This window comes from Dreissena polymorpha, chromosome 10 (genome assembly GCF_020536995.1).
Source record: "Dreissena polymorpha isolate Duluth1 chromosome 10, UMN_Dpol_1.0, whole genome shotgun sequence".
Classification (NCBI taxonomy): Eukaryota; Metazoa; Mollusca; class Bivalvia; order Myida; family Dreissenidae; genus Dreissena; species Dreissena polymorpha.
Window position 1 is genome coordinate 50,523,498 of NC_068364.1, and position 9,820 is coordinate 50,533,317.

The following is a 9,820-nucleotide window of genomic DNA, read 5'->3' on the forward strand; positions in this document are numbered from 1 at the left end:
TTGCGATCAGGATGGGTACTTCGTATTGTGTTGCTAATTACTATGTTGCGATTAAGATAGGTACTTCATATTGCGTTGCTAATTACTATGCTGCGATCAGGATTGGTACTTCATTTAGCGTTGCTAATTACTATGCTGCGATCAAGATGGGTACTTCATGTTGCGTTGCTTATTACTATGCTGCGATCAGGATGGGAACTTCATTTAGAGTAGCTTATTACTATTTTGCGATCAGGATGGGTACTTCATTTGGCGTTGCTAATTACTATGTTGCGATCAGTATAGGTACTTCGTATTAAATTGCTAATCACTATGTTGCGATCAGGATTGGTACTTCATTTAGCGTTGCTAATTACTATGTTGCGATCAGGATGGGTACTTCGTTTTGCGTTGCTAATTACTATGCTGCGATCAGTATGAGTACTTCGTTTCGCATTGCTACTTGCTATGTTGCGATCGGGATGGGTACTTCGTTTTGCGTTTCTAATTACTATGTTGCGATCAGGATGGGTACTTCGTTTTGCGTTGTTTTTAATATGTTGATCTTACGATCGGATCCTCGTTTTGCGTAGTTAATGACAATGTTGCGTTAATAATTTGGACTTTATTTTGAATTGTTTTTATCCGAACTTTGTTTTAAAAAAACATTGAATTAAATTGCGAATAGGGAAATTGTTAATTTTACTCTATCCCTTTTCATGTCGCGCTAAGGATAGGAACTTCATTTTTCATCGTTAATAACTACGATGCGATTTGGATTGGAGCTTGATTTTGCTGTGTTAATTACTATTTTGCGATAAGGACATTCATTATAAAAAGTTATATTAAAAACATTATGACGTCATGTGATATTCTATATTTAAACAGGTTTTGTTTATTGTACATGCTGACATAGATATGCATTAACATTAAGTACAAGATAAGTATTGATGCAAAGCATCAAAGGGCGTCGGGAATTTCAGTGTAAAAGGCACTCAATGAAGTTACATAGAACGATTTTTTTTCTACTGTAAATATTAATATATTGGCCGATTATTTTAAACAAAATAGAAAAAGATACTGGTATAACCATTATCTATGATTGTGTGTTACAACTCCCAAATAACCATTGTCTATGATGTTGTGTTATAACCCCCAAATAACAATTATCTATGATTTTGTGTTGTAACCCCCAAATATTTCATAGTTCATTTTATTTACATTGGTTTCCTTTTTTTTTTACTGGCATCCGTGTGCAGTTTTCATTAATGGAACAGAACTGTGTAGGTTTTAAAAAATCGGCTTCATCTTGTAAGCGTAATTTCATATTTTTCTCAACTTCAAGGGGAGATGATTCTGAACTTATTCTTACGTTGCTCATTTACGATAGTGGTTGAGTACTCATTAATATGAAAACACTGTAAAAGTTTTAATGTGTTTACGACCCCCCCCTCCCACCCTCTCACACATATATTTCATGGGCATAATAAAAACAAAAAATGGTTACAATAAAACAGCATATTTATTTAAACTAAAATGTCTACATCAAAACAAAAAGTTAACATAGAACACAAATAAAATAATTTGATTATACTGGGGCTCGAACGCTGGGCCTCTCACATGTGAAGCGAGCGTGTAACCACTACACTACGGAACCGCTTGAAAAATCACATTCTAACTAAGATATTAATAAGCTATTAAAAGTCGGTTTAAATGTAAACCCGGAAGTTTAAACGCTGGATAGTGGGCGGGGTTAAAGGTCCATACCAAAGGGTCCATACCACTGGCAAGATACGGTCAGGCCTGCGGTCTTCTATATGTGGTTCTTAAAAAAAACTGTAGGAGGACTTAATGGTAATGAGACTGGGGTGGTGCTCCTCATTGATAAGCGGCTGCTTCCTTTATCAAGACTCATTATTACAATTAATAATACGTGTCGCGCTTCGCGCTCTATAGCGCCTTTATTAGTAACTAGGTGGTTGCTAGGATAGTGGAACAAAGAAGGTTTTAATGTGTTTACGAACCGCCCCCCCCCCTACCCTCTCACACATATATTTCATCGGCATAATAAAAACAAAAAATGGTTACAATAAAACTGCATATTTATTTAAACTAAAATGTCTACATCAAAACAAAAAGTTAACATAGAACACAAATAAAATCATTTGATTCTACTGGGGCTCGAACCTATGACCTCTCACATGAGAAACGAGCGTGTAACCACTACACTACGGACCCGATTGAAAAATCACCTTCTAACTAAGATATTAAGGTAGTGGGAGGCTAATGGTTACTTTTCCAGAAAAAAACACTTTGTTATTATTTCGACATAAAAAATTGTATATCACAACAAATTGCAAAATTTTAAAACTTTTTATTAGCCGGTTAACTTTTTATACTTGGTTGCATGCACCTACCCCTTGACTCGGTTGGGCGTTTTCTATGGATTTACCCGATATCCAAAATATATAGTTTTTTTTGTAATGGGATATACATATATTTTGACATTTAACTTATTAAACGTACTCGACTGGATTTTGTTAGAAGATACAGAATTTAAAAAGTGTCATTGAAAGAGAATTGTGCCCTTGATGTCCAATAATATATGCACTTATCTGGACAAAATGGCAAAAACGACAACAAATGGTTCAGTGACAAGACACGTTTTATGTCACTTGTAGTGTGATGAAATGCATATATTGTACATATTTATTTAACACAACATATTTTATACACACTGAATGAATTTCAGGAAGTTTTACCGTTTCTATCTCAAGAAATTTTATTTTGAGTATGCCTACACCAATTCATTTTCAAGCAATGAATTTACGTATAAATTTGTATATCACTTCTTTTGGGTTTTTTTCTAGTTGCTTATTAAAAGCTACAGTTATAAACCATGACATGTGAAGAAATTTAGCTAACTTTGAATTAATATTGATATAATAACTCATTAACAAGAGCACCGCATAACGGGTGCCAAGCTCGGCTGCGACAGCTTGTCAGAATTATTATCTATTTTTTTTAGAATTCACAGTGACCTTGACCTTTGACCTACTGACCCAAAAATGGGAGTGGCGTGTAAAACTCATCAAGGTGCATGTACATATGAAGTTTCAAAGTTGTAGTTGGAAGCACTGTGATGTTAGAGACAAAGTTAATGTTTTATATTAGAGGTCTTAGTGACCTTGACCTTTGACCTAGTGACCCAAAAATGGACGTGGCATGTAGAACTCATCAAGGTGCATGTACACATGAAGTTTCAAAGTTGTAGGTGGAAGCACTATGATATTAGAGGCAAAGTTAAAGTTTTATATTTGAGGTCACAGTGACCTTGACCTTTGACCTAGTGACCCAAAAATGGGTGTGGCGTGTAGAACTCATCAAGATGCAAGTACATATGAAGTTTAAAAGTTGTAGGTGGAAGCACTTTAATTTTAGAGCCAATGTAAAGGTTTTAGCACGACGGCGGACGTCGGACGACGAAGAGGCTATGACAATACCTCGGAGTTTTCTACGAAAACAGCCGAGCTAATAATACAATCTTAAGGTCACCTGAAGTCAAAAGGCAACATATGAATACAGGCGCAGTTCACCACAAAATGTCAAAGTTGTCCCAATATTACGTAGCATAAATATGTATAAGTTATCATGTTTCTTTAAACATGTTGCACAATAATATACAACTTATATTTTAATAAAAACAGCCAGATTAATGACAACTAGATGTACATAATTTAGTATCAGTATAAAGCCATTGCGTGATTTTGACTGGCCGCGTGTCATTTGAAAGTCATATTATCTCGTTCCGTCACTTTTCGTCACTGAAAAACTGACCGATTTTAGGGACCACTTCAGATAAAATATGTTTTTGCGTTAGTGACTTTTTGTAGTCCCTCATTGTTTTTAGCAATGAAAGTATCCTCTCCGGAACTAGAAAATATGGCTTTTTAATGACACAAGGCCAGTCCATATCCCGCAATGTTTTCAGCTGTTGGTCGCTTTAGAGTTCCTCTATGCAACAGCACGTCTAACAATCTAATGTTCTTTGCCTTTAAGGCTTTTCATGACTTAAACAAACTGAATTATGGATTGCAGTAATAGTAAAAATGTGGGCCATATTGTCAGTAATTTTACATGTTTTAAGCAAAGATCCCAGTGCTTCAACATCATCAGGAGCACTGTGGGCGTTGCAGGTTGCCTGGAGAACACGTTCACTAGATCTTCCTGTTTGTGTGACTGTCCAGGATACGACTTTTGAAAACCGGCAAAGAGTCCACAAAACTGCTTACACAATTACAAAACGTTTCAAAACAGTGTGTGTTCAGCAATGCACTAACCAAAACCGGAAAATCAAACCTGCGCCCATTATGTGCAACAAAAATGGCTCTGGGAAACTTTGCAAGCCACGTCATATAATCATGTAGAGAAGTTTTAATTGATACACTATCAAGACTTCCGCCATTTACACGCATTATGCCATGATCATCAACAGAGATGCCAATCACTTTCTGAGCTTCGAAAGAAATTGGCACTGTTGTCTTCACATATGTCGAGAACTTTAAACCCGTCTTCAAATGCACAACAGCAATCTGAGTAATATCAGGCATAACTGTACCTCGAACTGAAATACAAAATGGCATTCACACAATGCTTATTTCATGAATTTTATAATTCCCCTTTAAGTTTTATTCTGACGCCTTATATGATCGTTGGTTATGAGAAAATCAATTTTCAGCACAACAAGAACATTACATATTGACACGTCGTTGAACTCAAATTATCGCTTGTGAAAAGAATTCACCATTTATATGAATAGCTCAGAATTTTAATATACCTATGCTCCTTCATAAGATTTATTACTAAAAGTAATGAATTTATTTTAAAAAGTTGTAATATTTTGAATAGCTTTTAATATTTATAATAACAATCACAAGTATTTTTAATAATGTGCCTGCCCTGGGGTTCTTACCAAAAATCTTTTAAAAAATGTAATTTTACCAAACTATGAACACAGTGCCTTTAATAAAACAATTATTATTAATATGTTTCATGTTCACCTGAAATAGGAAATAAGAAGACAGTTGATGAGAAAAAATACTACCATTTGGCACCAGTATAGTCAATAACATTGTATTAAAAGTTAGTTTTTACACTTACACCATTTCTTTCTCATACGCATCAATGGCAGCCTTGTTAGACGATGCAGTTGAGATTTTCTTGATGGCCTCCCCAGCACGAGCCTCCATCTTCTTAAGATTTCTATTTGCAATTATGTTTATGTTTATGTTTATGTTTATGTTTAGATTGGTTAGGAAGTTATTTACCTTCACCGGCCTGTCCAAACTGACTTTCATTGCTGAAAAGAGAATTGAAAATGATAAGAACATGAAAACTAAATAAGGCCGTAGTTACTTAATAATGACGTCACAATGTATTTTCATAGAATCCATTCGTATCATCATTACATTATTAAATAACATGAATGAGCAATCAATTGGATTTAACAACACAAATGCGAAACTAAATTTGAAAACTGAATATGATGGACACCGGAATGGTTCCTTATATATTACACGATAAACAAATATTCACTGGGAATGACACTTGGAATTTTAAGGGGTCTAAAAATGTGTAAGAAGTTCAAAGATCAATGGCAATTGTACAATGATTAAACATTAATTGAAATGGCAGGTTGAAAAATGAAGAAATACCTGCTCCAAGCTTGATATTTACTTCGAAGCATGGCGTTCCCCTGATCTTGAGATGGTGTTGCTTTCCATAAGCAACACGGTTGACTTCTCTACAGTCAGGGTTTTCACAAACAACGAACAAATAACCACTGAGGCCATTTTGTAGTTCGCCAACAAGGTTATATTTTGTCAAAGGAATGGGACACAGATTACAAAACTGACCATACTGTAATTTGTTAAGAAAAACATCCAGCTCAACGAGTAAATCAATCTTCTTCATCTTCTTCCATCCCACCACCAACTTCTGCTTTCTCTTTTCACGCCATTTAGCAAATGCGAATAGCTTTTACGTGAGTCATTTTCACACAAATCGCCATCGCAGACCTCGGTAAATGAATAATTGTTATCGAACACAACGTTGTCGATCGGTGTTTGCTTCTTTTTCGATTTTGCAAATCGCTCGCTTTTATTTCGCACTTCATTTTGCTAAGAAAATGTCAAAAACCGTGACGGCATGAACACAAATATTTTATGAAACGAATAAATTTAACTTATATTTGTATTGTATAGTAATTAAATCTTAAAGAGATAAGCAAATTTAACTCTTAAATAAAAAAAAATAAAAATTTATTTCGTGTTTTTAGTATAATTTCCGGACTTTACCCTAGATATCGCTTATAACCGAAACGCTTTCCGAATACGGCGATATCGACCGACTATTCCCGATCTCACTAGGCACCTACTGCCTTAATAAGTGACTGTTGTGTAACGGTTATCAATAAAGCAATAAACCGTATGTAATCGCTGTCGTCTTGTAAAATTGAAGAAAATACGCGCTAACCAAAATTCGAACAGCAAAAGTCTGCGCTATTGTTAGAAAAACCACAAAATAAATATATTTTGATTATGTTTTGTTTTTATACAAAACCAGAAAGTTTCGCGTATTTGCCCAGTCCCTGTGATCTTTCCCCTGTGATTAGTTATTAATTAAAACAATTAGCTTTGCATTATTGGCAATAAATGTTGTAGTAAATGTAATAGGCACAAATCAGTACTTATTTACACAAATTTACACAAAAAATCACCACTATGCAAGATATTCTTAAAACAAAAATATATACATTGATCCGTATAATAACTTCTCCTCCTATAAGCGAAATAAATGCATTACATACTAGTCGCCGCACTCCAGTGCGACGCCAATATTATGTATAATCCGGTACAGTGCCGAAGCCTTAATATGTGATTGTGATTCAAACGTATAGTATGTGCTCCTCCAAAAATATAATTATTGTTACATTTTGAAATTATTTTTGTTACATTTTACTGATTATAGACTATATGCTGATACATATTATACGTAAACACTAAGCATACTCGGAATTCGTAATTGTGCCGTTACTTAAATAATATGTGGTTTGGATTCGCATTGTTTTATTTTATGCTCCTCCAAATTACTGATTTACTTTACTGATTATAAATGCATTCATATATTAAAAAGGTTCCATAATTATGTAGCTAGATACACCGTTAACATGCGATTTAAAACTTGTTTTGTTTAATTATCTGTAAAGTTCATCAATTACTATTTTATAACATTTCTGCTAAATCAACTTACTATATTCATGTATGTTGTACTATCATTTTGTTTAATACTAGAAACTGTACAGTTTATGTGTAATAAAAGTATGCTCTGTTCTGTTAACGCCATTGGCAATATGGGAAGTAACCGCTGTGATACGTTAAGTTTGGTATTTTTAACAGTAGCTTCCCTTTGACATCATTAAACGATCATCCTTCTTTGAACACACCTGTGTCAGGTAAACAGGTTTATACATGAACTGTTATTATCACAACGAGTACTGAAACACTGCTCTTACTTTAAACACTTAGTTTATCGTAGTTTTAGCCAATGGTATAAATCGTTTCATAGCTTTATTTTCGAAACGATTATAATAAGAGTGTTAAAAGCAGAGCAATATATGTATGTTACGGCCGATTAAGCAATATTATACATTTTTTAAACTTAACGGCTCACGTAGCATTAGAAGCCTAGGTAGCGCAGTAGGTAGCGCGTCAGTCTCATAATCACATGCCAAAGAGCAATCTGAAGGTCGTGAGTTCGATCCTCACCCTGGGCAATTTTTTACCAGCCCACGTTCAATTCACACTATATGTTCAATCTTTCAAAACTTCATATATACGAAAAGTTTAATAGAGCATAATAAACGAACAAATGTATCTATTCATACAATTAAGAGGCCAATAACATAAAACAGCTACATAATAAATGATGCTAGATTTATTATACCCGAACACACGAACTCTTACTCACTCATTTAAGAACGAAACATGTGCTGTCAATTCTGATATATAGGCAAAGCACTCACTTTGCAAATGTTATCAGATGGTCTTAAAAAACGACGTGGCATATGTCTACAGACGTAAGAGACTCAACACCATTACCGAACGGTAGCTTCAATTGGCGATGAAAGCCCTTGAGAAATCACGCGTCATGACCTTTAAGCTTGAAGTTCGCATAGAAAAGAGATGTGCATTTGTTTCAGTTAGTTATAGCTTGTAACATTACCCGTTTCCCCTGCATCAGTCTATTTATAGATTCGTCAGTCTAATTATATAGATTGTACAGGATAGCTGACCGCTGCATGTAGCAAGCATCAGTCTTAGTATACTCTATTGAGAAGCAGCACGTGTGGTCCCTTGAGTTTATATCGCGTCTGTCACTTGAGTGATTGACGAGACCAGTTGTCTTTACCGATAAAACAACCGCCTAAAAATATAACAGAGATATCGTGCTGTACACTCTGAGCGTGCGCATCACAAATCAAAGCACTGAAGGAACTTACGTTGTGCGCTGTTTAGATACAACGATATGGGATTATTAAATAAATCAGTTAAATTATGTTTGGTTACATAATGAATTGTACGCGCTTTCATGCATGTATTTTATAAAACCTGATTTAAAAATAAGTTAAATAGTGTTTTGTAACCTACCATTTTTGTTTTACGTAAATTTATACTTATTGTTCAAGATTTCCGAGAATTAATTGCAAAAAACTTATATTTAAGGTTGAGTTGTCATGTATACTAGTACGATTTCCTTTCTTCAGTTTTAATGGCAGCGTACATACTATTGGTATGGAACATTTTTACCGGTCATTCGCAAACAACTGGTGAGCAAGCACTACCGATACCGATATGCTAGTTTACATGACAACGGAAACACACACTGCTAGTACATTTTACCACCGTTAGTTTCAATGTTTGAAATCAAAGCTTAGTTTTTAGACGGAAATCATTTTTCAAAACTATGCAACAAAACAAAATTTATAAAGAGTGTTTCTTAATGCACAGGTCTAGGTGTGTGCACTGTTAAACATAATAGTTATGTTATAGAGATAACTTAGACAAAACAACAACAACATGCCTCTTTTTTGACGTTCTGAAAGCATTACAAATATGATGAAATGGTATAATGAGAACCAGTTAATATAAAATAAAATTTTCAATCACCATCATATTAAATGTATGTTGTTGGAATATCGAATACCTATGACACTAAGATTATAATTTCCTGATGGAAACTCCTTTAACGAAACTATACAATTCAAAATATTCAATAAGATTTTTGTTCACAATAAATAAAATAAAAATATGCGAGCATTAGTTTTCACTTGTATTATATTCGTTTTAAGATGGATGAAGGTAAGATGATTGGTATGATATTGTTAGACCTACAGAAGGCCTTCGATACCGTCAATCATAGTATTTTAATCATGAAACTTGAGGCTATTGGTCTCCATAGTGACGCAGTCAGGTGGTTCACCTCCTATCTCTCCGATCGCCATCAGGTTGTTGACGTATCGGGTACTATGTCCTCCGAGGCCTCCATCTCATGTGGTGTTCCTCAGGGCTCCATTTTAGGTCCCCTTTTATTTTTAATTTATGTGAATGATATGGCCGCTGTGGTAAGAAATAAAATTTAACTTTATACTGATGATACTGGCATCCTGGTAGCTGGTAAACACATTTCAGAAATTGAATGCATTCTTTCTAGCGATCTCGAACTTATAAGTGAGTGGTTAGTGGACAATAAACTTTCCCTACATCTTGGTAAAACAGAATCT

At 34.6% G+C, this 9,820-nt stretch overlaps 1 non-coding gene across 1 annotated transcript; it reads left to right on the forward strand.

Moving 5' to 3' along the window:
- The first annotated feature begins 7,722 nt into the window (after positions 1-7,722).
- On the forward strand, positions 7,723-7,813 carry Trnam-cau (transfer RNA methionine (anticodon CAU)). Its single transcript is given in 2 exon segments — positions 7,723-7,759; positions 7,778-7,813. It is a non-coding gene; the product is annotated as a tRNA-Met (tRNA).
- Positions 7,814-9,820: the final 2,007 nt, after the last annotated feature.